At 57.9% G+C, this 12500-nt stretch overlaps 2 non-coding genes and 1 pseudogene across 2 annotated transcripts; all 3 read right to left on the reverse strand.

The window, feature by feature from the left end:
• Positions 1 to 5753, reverse strand: part of LOC124607577 — a 7964-nt pseudogene extending 2211 nt beyond the window's left edge.
• Positions 5754 to 5941: 188 nt separating this feature from the next.
• LOC124608334 lies at positions 5942 to 6096 on the reverse strand. Its single transcript, XR_006979007.1, has one exon. It is a non-coding gene; the product is annotated as a 5.8S ribosomal RNA (ribosomal RNA).
• A 351-nt stretch (positions 6097 to 6447) lies between these two features.
• Positions 6448 to 8357, reverse strand: LOC124608895. Its single transcript, XR_006979447.1, has one exon. It is a non-coding gene; the product is annotated as a small subunit ribosomal RNA (ribosomal RNA).
• Positions 8358 to 12500: the final 4143 nt, after the last annotated feature.

Consider the following 12500-nt stretch of genomic DNA (forward strand, 5'->3'; position numbering starts at 1 on the left):
AGGCGTTGATGCGGGCGCGGAGAGCGTCGATGAAGTTACGCCCAGATAGGAGGCGACTGGTGTCAGCGACCCACTGGTGTTGCCCCTTGACGGCGGCGGAAGATGACAGCGCCGCACCGTCAAAGGCAACGTGCAGGCGCGCGGCCCACATCTCTCCAACCTGCGTCGACGATTTGAGGAGGTGGCCCTCCCACATAAGATGCCGCTCCAGCGCCTCAATCTCACGCTGCACCTCGTCCCGGCCTGCACCGTCGGCGGCTGGCCCAATCCTTTTCAGCGCCAGGAGACGGGACCGGCGAAGTGTTGGCCCCATCCATCGGCATGATGGGATGCCGAGGCCTCCCTGGGCTACAGGAGCGTGGAAGTAGCCCAGGGGAGTGTCCGCCGGAAGGCGGAACCATCTCCTGACGGCGGCACGGATGGTCACATCTGCCGCTTTCAACGCACCCACTCGGGTGCGGCTGAGGGCCAGCCCATGGTACAGGCCAGGCAGAAGCACGGTGGTGAGGGCGTGGAGGCGCTGCTGCGGCTTGAGCGGAGCTCGGGAGATGACGTCCAGCTGCTCCACCAGGTGGCGTCGTGGGTTGAAAACGCAGCGACCAGCGGTGGAGAATTGCAGTCCCAGGTACCGGAAGGTTTCACCCACACGTAGGGCGGGCACGGTGGCGTTGCCCGCTTTGAAGGTAACGTCGGCGTCGACCTTCACCTTCTTGTCGCGCCCAGACGCGACTAAGGCGAGGGTGAAACACTTCCGGGCGTTGATCTGCAGCCCCAGATGGGCGAGGGCTGCGACGGCTGCGTCGATGAGGGACTGCAATCCCCTCGCGGTCGATGCAAAAAGCAGGACGTCATCTGCGAAGGCCGCAGCGTTAACTCTGCGACCAAGGATCCGAGCTCCGATGTGGGAGGGAAGTTGACTCAAAACATAGTCCACCGCAAAATTGAAAAGGAGGGGGGAGAGGGGGTCACCCTGACGCACACCCCTAGCCGGCTGCAGGGGCACGCCCACGTCGGCGCCGCCCGCTATCACCGTCGTGCTACCCTCGTAACACCTTTCGACGTACTCAATAAAGCAATCCGGCAGGCCATGAGCCCTCAGCACGGGGCGGAGGGCGGCATGGTCCACCGAATCGAACGCTTTAGAGACGTCGATCGATGCCACAAAAACAGAGCGACAGGAGCGGACTGCGTCGGTGAGAGCAGTGTCCAAGATGAAGGTGTTTTCCAACATCCCATCCCGGGGGATGAATGCCCGCTGACGTTCGTCCACAGCACATGCACGCATCAGGCGTGACGCGAGAACCTTGTGAAAGGTCCGCGCCAACACCGAGCAGACCGTAATGGGGCGAAAGTCAGCGGGGGATGTTGGTGCAGCCGTTTTGGGGAGAAGTGACGTCCGGGCGCGAAGCAGACGCTCGGGGAGGGCGCGGGCCAGGAGGAAGAGGTTCAAGAGTTTCACCAGGACTTCATGCGGCAGGCGCCGCAGCTCCGCTGGAGTCAGGCCGTCCGGCCCGGCTGCCGATCCCCTGGGCGGCAAGGCAGCAGCGACCTCCTCACGTGTGACCGGCCCCCATAGGCACTCAGGAGCGACAGGCTCCGAGTGCGGGAGAAGGCGGTCACGGATGAAGCCGGCGGTGGAGATCGGCTTCTTCGTGAAGAGGTCCGCCCAGAAGTCCAGCAGACCGGGGATGTCGGGTGGCGGCTGCAGCAGGGTGCCGTCCAGCAAGCCGCGCACGCAACGCGCACGCGACCTACGGAAGGCGTCCTGTGTCCGCGCGTATTCCCAGCGGCGCCGCTTGCGCTTCTGCAGCGGCGGGGCGGCAGGCGGCCGCTTGGATGGTTGGCGCGGCCGCTGTGTCCTGGTGATCGACCTCTCCCCCCTGGACCCGACCGACGCAAGGGCATCCGGGAGCATGCCCAGGATGACATCGGGCGGCGTGCCCCGCCCCAGACCAATGACTCGATCCAGGGCAGAGAAACGCTGGGCGGAAGCAGGTAGCCCCGCCAGATGCTCCCAGATGGCGGCGTCAGTCGGCCCCTCCGGCGGCGGCCCGGTGGTGTCGGCCGCGAAGTCCTCGGCTGCGTCGACGGGCGGCGCAGCGGCCTCGCCCGCGTCAGGCAGCGAGCTCGCTGCTCCACGGCGGGACGCCGGCTCTTCACCCCGACCGATCTCAAGTGCCTCCATGAATTGGCGGACAAGCTGCTTGTGGGCAGCTTGCCGCCGTCGGCACTTGATTGCCTCAAGCGTTCGGTCGGGGAACATCCTGGTAAGTTCTTGATTTACAAAGAAGAACCGGGCGTCCCTCTCAAGGAACAGTTCGGCCTCTGCCTTGGCGAGCGACAGGACTTCTTCCTCCGTCCACCTCGCGCGATGCCTCTCCGTCACGATCTCAGCGTTGGCGGCCGCAGGGTGTTGGCGGCGGCGATGGACCCCGAGACCGTTCTTCGTGGTAAAAGTGCGGTGGCACTCACTGCAAGCAAAGGGAGCTACACAAACTATCGCATTTTCGTTACGGCCGGTTGGCCGGATAGGTGCTGGGGTAGCTGGGGTGGCACCTTCAGCGGAAGGGCCACCATCTCTTGTTTCTTGTCGGCTGCCCCCAACTATAAAGGGATAATGCGAGGGGGGGCTGGTAACCCCCCCAAGCCCCTGGTGCGGTCTTCCACTCTGCGAAAATCAGCGGGCCCACGAGAAGGGGAGAAGACCGCAGGAGAGGAGAGGCTAAGAGGGCTAGGCCCATGTATTGCGCATCACTCTCCCTGTAACTATAACCCAAGGAAGGCACCTCGCAGCAGCAGCACGACTACATCAAGACCGCACTTCGAAAAGCCAAGTCCGGATGCAGCCACACCGCCGCCACTTGGCCACCTTAAGAGAGTCATAGTTACTCCCGCCGTTTACCCGCGCTTGCTTGAATTTCTTCACGTTGACATTCAGAGCACTGGGCAGAAATCACATTGCGTCAACACCCGCTAGGGCCATCGCAATGCTTTGTTTTAATTAGACAGTCGGATTCCCCCAGTCCGTGCCAGTTCTGAGTTGATCGTTGAATGGCGGCCGAAGAGAATCCGCGCACCCGCGCGCCCCCGGAGGAGCACGCTAAGGCGGACGCGGCCTCGCAGCAAGGAAGATCCGTGGGAGGCCAAGGCACGGGACCGAGCTCGGATCCTGCACGCAGGTTGAAGCACCGGGGCGCGAACGCCGCGCAGGCGCGCGCATCCTGCACCGCCGGCCAGCACGAGGCCAACCAACGGCGAGAGCAGACCACGCCCGCGCTAAACGCCCGCACTTACCGGCACCCCTACGGCACTCACCTCGCCCAGGCCCGGCACGTTAGCGCTGACCCACTTCCCGACCAAGCCCGACACGCCCCGATCCTCAGAGCCAATCCTTATCCCGAAGTTACGGATCCAATTTGCCGACTTCCCTTACCTACATAATTCTATCGACTAGAGGCTCTTCACCTTGGAGACCTGCTGCGGATATGGGTACGAACCGGCGCGACACCTCCACGTGGCCCTCTCCCGGATTTTCAAGGTCCGAGGGGAAGATCGGGACACCGCCGCAACTGCGGTGCTCTTCGCGTTCCAAACCCTATCTCCCTGCTAGAGGATTCCAGGGAACTCGAACGCTCATGCAGAAAAGAAAACTCTTCCCCGATCTCCCGACGGCGTCTCCGGGTCCTTTTGGGTTACCCCGACGAGCATCTCTAAAAGAGGGGCCCGACTTGTATCGGTTCCGCTGCCGGGTTCCGGAATAGGAACCGGATTCCCTTTCGCCCAACGGGGGCCAGCACAACGTGCATCATGCTATGACGGCCCCCATCAACATCGGATTTCTCCTAGGGCTTAGGATCGACTGACTCGTGTGCAACGGCTGTTCACACGAAACCCTTCTCCGCGTCAGCCCTCCAGGGCCTCGCTGGAGTATTTGCTACTACCACCAAGATCTGCACCGACGGCGGCTCCAGGCAGGCTCACGCCCAGACCCTTCTGCGCCCACCGCCGCGACCCTCCTACTCATCAGGGCTTCGCGGCCGGCCGCAAGGACCGGCCATGACTGCCAGACTGACGGCCGAGTATAGGCACGACGCTTCAGCGCCATCCATTTTCAGGGCTAGTTGCTTCGGCAGGTGAGTTGTTACACACTCCTTAGCGGATTCCGACTTCCATGGCCACCGTCCTGCTGTCTTAAGCAACCAACGCCTTTCATGGTTTCCCATGAGCGTCGATTCGGGCGCCTTAACTCGGCGTTTGGTTCATCCCACAGCGCCAGTTCTGCTTACCAAAAGTGGCCCACTTGGCACTCCGATCCGAGTCGTTTGCTCGCGGCTTCAGCATATCAAGCAAGCCGGAGATCTCACCCATTTAAAGTTTGAGAATAGGTTGAGGTCGTTTCGGCCCCAAGGCCTCTAATCATTCGCTTTACCGGATGAGACTCGTACGAGCACCAGCTATCCTGTGGGAAACTTCGGAGGGAACCAGCTACTAGATGGTTCGATTAGTCTTTCGCCCCTATACTCAGCTCCGACGATCGATTTGCACGTCAGAATCGCTACGGACCTCCATCAGGGTTTCCCCTGACTTCGTCCTGGCCAGGCATAGTTCACCATCTTTCGGGTCCCAACGTGTACGCTCTAGGTGCGCCTCACCTCGCAATGAGGACGAGACGCCCCGGGAGTGCGGAGGCCGCCGCCCCGTGAAGGGCGGGGAAGCCCCATCCTCCCTCGGCCCGCGCAAGGCGAGACCTTCACTTTCATTACGCCTTTAGGTTTCGTACAGCCCAATGACTCGCGCACATGTTAGACTCCTTGGTCCGTGTTTCAAGACGGGTCGTGAAATTGTCCAAAGCTGAAGCGCCGCTGACGGGAGCGATTATTCCGCCCGAGAGCATCCCGAGCCAACAGCGGCGCGGGTCCGGGGCCGGGCCAGGTAGGTCCGTCATCCGGGAAGAACCGCGCGCGCTTGCCGGGAGCCCGAGCGCCCAAAGGGGCGAATCGACTCCTCCAGATGTACCGCCGGGCAGCCAGCCAGGACACCGGGGCTCTGCCCAACAGACGCGAACCGAGGCCCGCGGAAGGACAGGCTGCGCACCCGGGCCGTAGGCCGGCACCCAGCGGGTCGCGACGTCCTACTAGGGGAGAAGTGCGGCCCACCGCACACCGGAACGGCCCCACCCCGCGGCGAGTGGAAAGGCAACCGGACACGACCCCGCCGCGGATTGCTCCGCGCGGGCGGCCGGCCCCATCTGCCGAGGGCGGAGGCCAGTGGCCGGATGGGCGTGAATCTCACCCGTTCGACCTTTCGGACTTCTCACGTTTACCCCAGAACGGTTTCACGTACTTTTGAACTCTCTCTTCAAAGTTCTTTTCAACTTTCCCTCACGGTACTTGTTCGCTATCGGTCTCGTGGTCATATTTAGTCTCAGATGGAGTTTACCACCCACTTGGAGCTGCACTCTCAAGCAACCCGACTCGAAGGAGAGGTCCCGCCGACGCTCGCACCGGCCGCTACGGGCCTGGCACCCTCTACGGGCCGTGGCCTCATTCAAGTTGGACTTGGGCTCGGCGCGAGGCGTCGGGGTAGTGGACCCTCCCAAACACCACATGCCACGACAGGCGGCAGCCTGCGGGGTTCGGTGCTGGACTCTTCCCTGTTCGCTCGCCGCTACTGGGGGAATCCTTGTTAGTTTCTTTTCCTCCGCTTAGTAATATGCTTAAATTCAGCGGGTAGTCTCGCCTGCTCTGAGGTCGTTGTACGAGGTGTCGCACGCCACACCGCCAGCCGGCTGTGCACGCTACCGAGTAAGTACCGGTATGCGAACCGCCAGGCGACGGGCGCGCATCGCACGTTTCAGGAGGCGCGGCCGGCCCCACAGGCGGCCGCGACGCTCCCAGGTCTGCGAAGCGGGGCAAACGCCGCGCGCTTCAGTATACATAGCCGACCCTCAGCCAGACGTGGCCCGGGAACGGAATCCATGGACCGCAATGTGCGTTCGAAACGTCGATGTTCATGTGTCCTGCAGTTCACATGTCGACGCGCAATTTGCTGCGTTCTTCATCGACCCACGAGCCGAGTGATCCACCGTCCTGGGTGATCTTTTCTTAGTTTCCACTGTCTCTCTCAAGACAGTTGCATAGGCGGGACGTAGGCGTGTGGCGGCCCCTGTTCAAGCGTTCTGTGTCCAACGGCCTCACGGCCGATGGGCGTCGTACGGCTCCACACCGGAGCGGACAGGCAGTCGGGCGAAAGTCATTCAAAACCGGCGCCAGGCGCCAGGTGCCGCAGGCCAGCCGCTCCAGCGCTTCAGCGCTCGTACCACACAACATTGGCGTTAGTTTTGAGAAGCACGCGTGGTTCCGCACGCGGCGCACGGCTACTGCGAGCCGTACAGGTAGCGTGTTGCGCGACACGACACGCACATCGAAAGACATGCAGTCTAGTCGGTAATGATCCTTCCGCAGGTTCACCTACGGAAACCTTGTTACGACTTTTACTTCCTCTAAATGATCAAGTTTGGTCATCTTTCCGGTAGCATCGGCAACGACAGAGTCAATGCCGCGTACCAGTCCGAAGACCTCACTAAATCATTCAATCGGTAGTAGCGACGGGCGGTGTGTACAAAGGGCAGGGACGTAATCAACGCGAGCTTATGACTCGCGCTTACTGGGAATTCCTCGTTCATGGGGAACAATTGCAAGCCCCAATCCCTAGCACGAAGGAGGTTCAGCGGGTTACCCCGACCTTTCGGCCTAGGAAGACACGCTGATTCCTTCAGTGTAGCGCGCGTGCGGCCCAGAACATCTAAGGGCATCGCAGACCTGTTATTGCTCAATCTCGTGCGGCTAGAAGCCGCCTGTCCCTCTAAGAAGAAAAGTAATCGCTGACAGCACGAAGGATGTCACGCGACTAGTTAGCAGGCTAGAGTCTCGTTCGTTATCGGAATTAACCAGACAAATCGCTCCACCAACTAAGAACGGCCATGCAAAACCACCCACCGAATCAAGAAAGAGCTATCAATCTGTCAATCCTTCCGGTGTCCAGGCCTGGTGAGGTATCCCGTGTTGAGTCAAATTAAGCCGCAGGCTCCACTCCTGGTGGTGCCCTTCCGTCAATTCCTTTAAGTTTCAGCTTTGCAACCATACTTCCCCCGGAAACCAAAAGCTTTGGTTTCCCGGAGGCTGCCCGCCGAGTCATCGGAGGAACTGCGGCGGATCGCTGGCTGGCATCGTTTATGGTTAGAACTAGGGCGGTATCTGATCGCCTTCGAACCTCTAACTTTCGTTCTTGATTAATGAAAACATACTTGGCAAATGCTTTCGCTTCTGTTCGTCTTGCGACGATCCAAGAATTTCACCTCTAACGTCGCAATACGAATGCCCCCGCCTGTCCCTATTAATCATTACCTCGGGTTCCGAAAACCAACAAAATAGAACCGAGGTCCTATTCCATTATTCCATGCACACAGTATTCAGGCGGGCTTGCCTGCTTTAAGCACTCTAATTTGTTCAAAGTAAACGTGCCGGCCCACCGAGACACTCACTCAAGAGCACCCTGGTAGGATTGCAACGGGGTCCGCCTCGGGACGCACGAGCACGCACGAGGCGCGTCGCACGCCTTCAGCTCGCCCCACCGGCAGGACGTCCCACGATACATGCCAGTTAAACACCGACGGGCGGTGAACCAACAGCGTGGGACACAAATCCAACTACGAGCTTTTTAACCGCAACAACTTTAATATACGCTATTGGAGCTGGAATTACCGCGGCTGCTGGTACCAGACTTGCCCTCCAATAGATACTCGTTAAAGGATTTAAAGTGTACTCATTCCGATTACGGGGCCTCGGATGAGTCCCGTATCGTTATTTTTCGTCACTACCTCCCCGTGCCGGGAGTGGGTAATTTGCGCGCCTGCTGCCTTCCTTGGATGTGGTAGCCGTTTCTCAGGCTCCCTCTCCGGAATCGAACCCTGATTCCCCGTTACCCGTTACAACCATGGTAGGCGCAGAACCTACCATCGACAGTTGATAAGGCAGACATTTGAAAGATGCGTCGCCGGTACGAGGACCGTGCGATCAGCCCAAAGTTATTCAGAGTCACCAAGGCAAACGGACCGGACGAGCCGACCGATTGGTTTTGATCTAATAAAAGCGTCCCTTCCATCTCTGGTCGGGACTCTGTTTGCATGTATTAGCTCTAGAATTACCACAGTTATCCAAGTAACGTGGGTACGATCTAAGGAACCATAACTGATTTAATGAGCCATTCGCGGTTTCACCTTAATGCGGCTTGTACTGAGACATGCATGGCTTAATCTTTGAGACAAGCATATGACTACTGGCAGGATCAACCAGGGAGCTGCGTCAACTAGAGCTGAGCAGCCGGCCGCCCGGGAGTGTGTCCCGGGGGCCCGCGCGAACACGCAAGCGTCCGCTCAATTATTCTGCAAACAGGAGGAGGCTGAGCTCCCCTGCACAATACACCTCGAAACCCTCTCAGGTCCCGGCGGCGCGCAGCGCCGTCCTAAGTACTTGGTCGGGTTCGAGAGTGGCGCAATCGCCCGGAGTTTGGCGAGTAGACGCTTTAGGTGCGACCACCCGTGCTCCCAACTGAGCTTGCCGCTGCCGACAGAGGCCCGGGAGCGTGCTGTCGTGGCATTGCCGGCGGGAGACAACACGCGCCACCTACGGTGGCCGGCAGCTCCAACGCCAGCGCCACAGAAGGACAAAAGCCCCACTTGGGTGCCGAAGCGAACTCTCCCAGCACAGCGCACGCGCCAACACGTCCGCACAGCTGCGATACAATCCACCTGCGAGAACCGCAGAGGCGACCGAGCAGCAGACGGCGTCGCGGCGCCGAGCGCCGGGCGGCGGCGCATCCTCAGCGCACACAGTCCTCAATCGGACCAGCACACTGCAGATGTCCACCGCGCTTCGCACCGGGCCCGCGAGGACCTACTTTGGCCGCACGGCGCCGCGTGCAGGGTGCGCCGGCGCGCAGCTGCGCCGCCTGCCGCCTCCGTCGGCCGGCGCGCCTGCCACTGGCCGCCCCCACCAGCCGGCTGTAGCGCGTGCGCCCACGCACCGCGCGGCCAGCACGCCGGGAGGCCCCCCCTCACCGGCCGGGGACGGTCCCACCCAGCCACCGCCGCGTATCGCTTCACACCCACATGCCATTCACGTTCGTGGGCATGGTGGGTATCGCTGAAACAACCGGTTGGTAGCTCAACCGATCGTCGCCATCACTGATTCACCTCTAGCGAGAACAACCGCACCACAACGGTTTACCAGTTGTTCATTTGCGTAACGTCACCAGCAAACGTAGACGTCCATCGCCATTTGCAAATTCAACGATTGTTGCATGCCTGTGTCAGGTGTCACGACACACTATGTCTGCCCACATACACGCAACAACATGTGCACGCTTCGCGAACACGTGGAAGGTGGCCCCCGTACGTATGCGATGTCCATTGCGCGAACGACTGTCAACCGGCCTCTGTCGCATGTCGCAGATGTGGAACGCAGTGCACCATGCTATCACGGTGTGTGAGAGGAGACGACTACGTCTGACAACACGCGCCACTACATCAACAGACGGCTCATGCTGATCGCCATCCACGGCATACCATACTGCAATCCAGCTCTTATAGGGAGACGACACGTAGCTGAGTGCACAATATTTGGACCGTATGGTTCGCCGTTGTTGGCGCAGTCGTGGTACGGTCACACATGTACCACGATGTATCATTCAGTACATGAGGACCAATGTGCAGTACAGTGTGTGATTTGGACGTACAACATCAGCGGACAGTTGACACAAGCCGTACCACAACGTAGGCTGTGCTTCGCCATGCGAATGCCAATGAACAACTGCGAAGGGCATTGAGCATGTACGTCCTACTGCCATCCGCATTACAGTGTATAGCTGCAAGGTGTTTCACATGAAGCGATACTCTGGGGACCGGGCAGTGCGAGTAGCAAACTATATTGCGGGGGTTGCAGTTAGGCAACACTACACTAATTTAACGCGTCGTATGACAATTACAGAGCAGGTTAAGGCCCAACGTGTGTTGGGTTAAGGCCCAACGTGTGTTGGGTTAAGGCCCAACGTGTGTTGGGTTAAGGCCCAACGTGTGTTGGGTTAAGGCCCAACGTGTGTTGGGTTAAGGCCCAACGTGTGTTGGGTTAAGGCCCAACGTGTGTTGGGTTAAGGCCCAACGTGTGTTGGGTTAAGGCCCAACGTGTATTGGGTTAAGGCCCAACGTGTGTTGGGTTAAGGCCCAACGTGTGTTGGGTTAAGGCCCAACGTGTGTTGGGTTAAGGCCCAACGTGTGTTGGGTTAAGGCCCAACGTGTGTTGGGTTAAGGCCCAACGTGTGTTGGGTTAAGGCCCAACGTGTGTTGGGTTAAGGCCCAACGTGTGTTGGGTTGAGGCCCAACGTGTGTTGGGTTGAGGCGCAACATAGCTTAGGTTGAGGCGCAACATAGGTTAGGTTGAGGCGCAACATGGGTTAGGTTGAGGCGCAACATGGGTTAGGTTAAGGCGCAACATGGGTTAGGTTAAGGCGCAACATGGGTTAGGTTAAGGCGCAACATGGGTTAGGTTAAGGCGCAACATGGGTTAGGTTAAGGCGCAACATGGGTTAGGTTAAGGCGCAACATGGGTTAGGTTAAGGCGCAACATGGGTTAGGTTAAGGCGCAACATGGGTTAGGTTAAGGCGCAACATGGGTTAGGTTAAGGCGCAACATGGGTTAGGTTAAGGCGCAACATGGGTTAGGTTAAGGCGCAACATGGGTTAGGTTAAGGCGCAACATGGGTTAGGTTAAGGCGCAACATAGGTTAGGTTAAGGCGCAACATGGGTTAGGTTAAGGCGCAACATGGGTTAGGTTAAGGTACAATATGGGTTAGGTTAAGGTACAATATGGGTTAGGTTAAGGTACAATATGGGTTAGGTTAAGGCGCAACATAGGTTAGGTTAAGGCGCAACATAGGTTAGGTTAAGGCGCAACATAGGTTAGGTTAAGGCGCAACATAGGTTAGGTTAAGGCACAACACGGGTTAGGTTAAGGTACAACACGGGTTAGGTTAAGGTACAACACGGGTTAGGTTAAGGTACAACACGGGTTAGGTTAAGGTACAACACGGGTTAGGTTAAGGTACAACACGGGTTAGGTTAAGGTACAACACGGGTTAGGTTAAGGTACAACACGGGTTAGGTTAAGGTACAACACGGGTTAGGTTAAGGTACAACACGGGTTAGGTTAAGGCACAACACGGGTTAGGTTAAGGCACAATACGGGTTAGGTTAATGCACAACACGGGTTAGGTTAAGGCACAACACGGGTTAGGTTAAGGCACAACACGGGTTAGGTTAAGGCACAATACGGGTTAGGTTAAGGCACAATACGGGTTAGGTTAAGGCACAATACGGGTTAGGTTAAGGCACAATACGGGTTAGGTTAAGGCACAATACGGGTTAGGTTAAGGCACAATACGGGTTAGGTTAAGGCACAATACGGGTTAGGTTAAGGCACAATACGGGTTAGGTTAAGGCACAATACGGGTTAGGTTAAGGCACAATACGGGTTAGGTTAAGGCACAATACGGGTTAGGTTAAGGCGCAATACGGGTTAGGTTAAGGCACAATACGGGTTAGGTTAAGGCACAATACGGGTTAGGTTAAGGCACAATACGGGTTAGGTTAAGGCACAATACGGGTTAGGTTAAGGTACACATTGTTGTAAGGAAAGGTGTTTTGGGGGGGGGGGCCGGTTTGTTGATTGTGATTATCGTAAGTAAATGACTGTGGCATCATCTGATTTGGCACGTCAGGGTGCACCTTTGGCTCATGACAGGCGGCGCTCTGATTCCATGCTTGTGGCAGACCTGTGTCTTTCATTCCTGCCATTGTTTTTGTGGTGTGACAGGAGGCAGTATTGTGATGTTGGGTGCACCCCTGTGTAGGACATGTGTGGGTGTTGGTGGCTTAGCTGAGCAATGGTGGTTGTCGGAAGGGTGGGATATTCTGTTTTCCGAGTGGACCTCCCGGTCTGGTTATGATAGTGTGGATTGTCTAATGTGGCAGAGAGGATGCACTGGGTGTTGTTCCATGCTGGTGCTTACATATTGTCTGTGTGCCTGTTACAGGCAGAGAGTAGTGCGTGATAAGAGTGTCTGGCTGACGTGTGATTGTGAGCAGAGTCTTTCAGCATGTATACGGACAGTTGTATACATTATCTGTATTCTGATGGCTCTATCTATTACTAATCAGCGCCGTGTATACGTTTAATCCGGTTCCAGTCGAAACTATTGTATCTCTGTACATTAGTGACACGGCGAGCCCGCTATGTAGTTACTCGTCTCGGCAGCTTCCACCGGTGTATGGCAAATGATTATAAGGAATCAGTCTAGTCGTCAATACCGATAGTGTGACGTCACATGTCTGGGGTGGGGGACGCTGCGCCCTTCCGGTGGGTCATGGCCTAGGAAGACTCTTCCC

The sequence above is a fragment of the Schistocerca americana genome, chromosome 3, assembly GCF_021461395.2.
Source record: "Schistocerca americana isolate TAMUIC-IGC-003095 chromosome 3, iqSchAmer2.1, whole genome shotgun sequence".
In the NCBI taxonomy this organism is placed as follows: domain Eukaryota; kingdom Metazoa; phylum Arthropoda; class Insecta; order Orthoptera; family Acrididae; genus Schistocerca; species Schistocerca americana.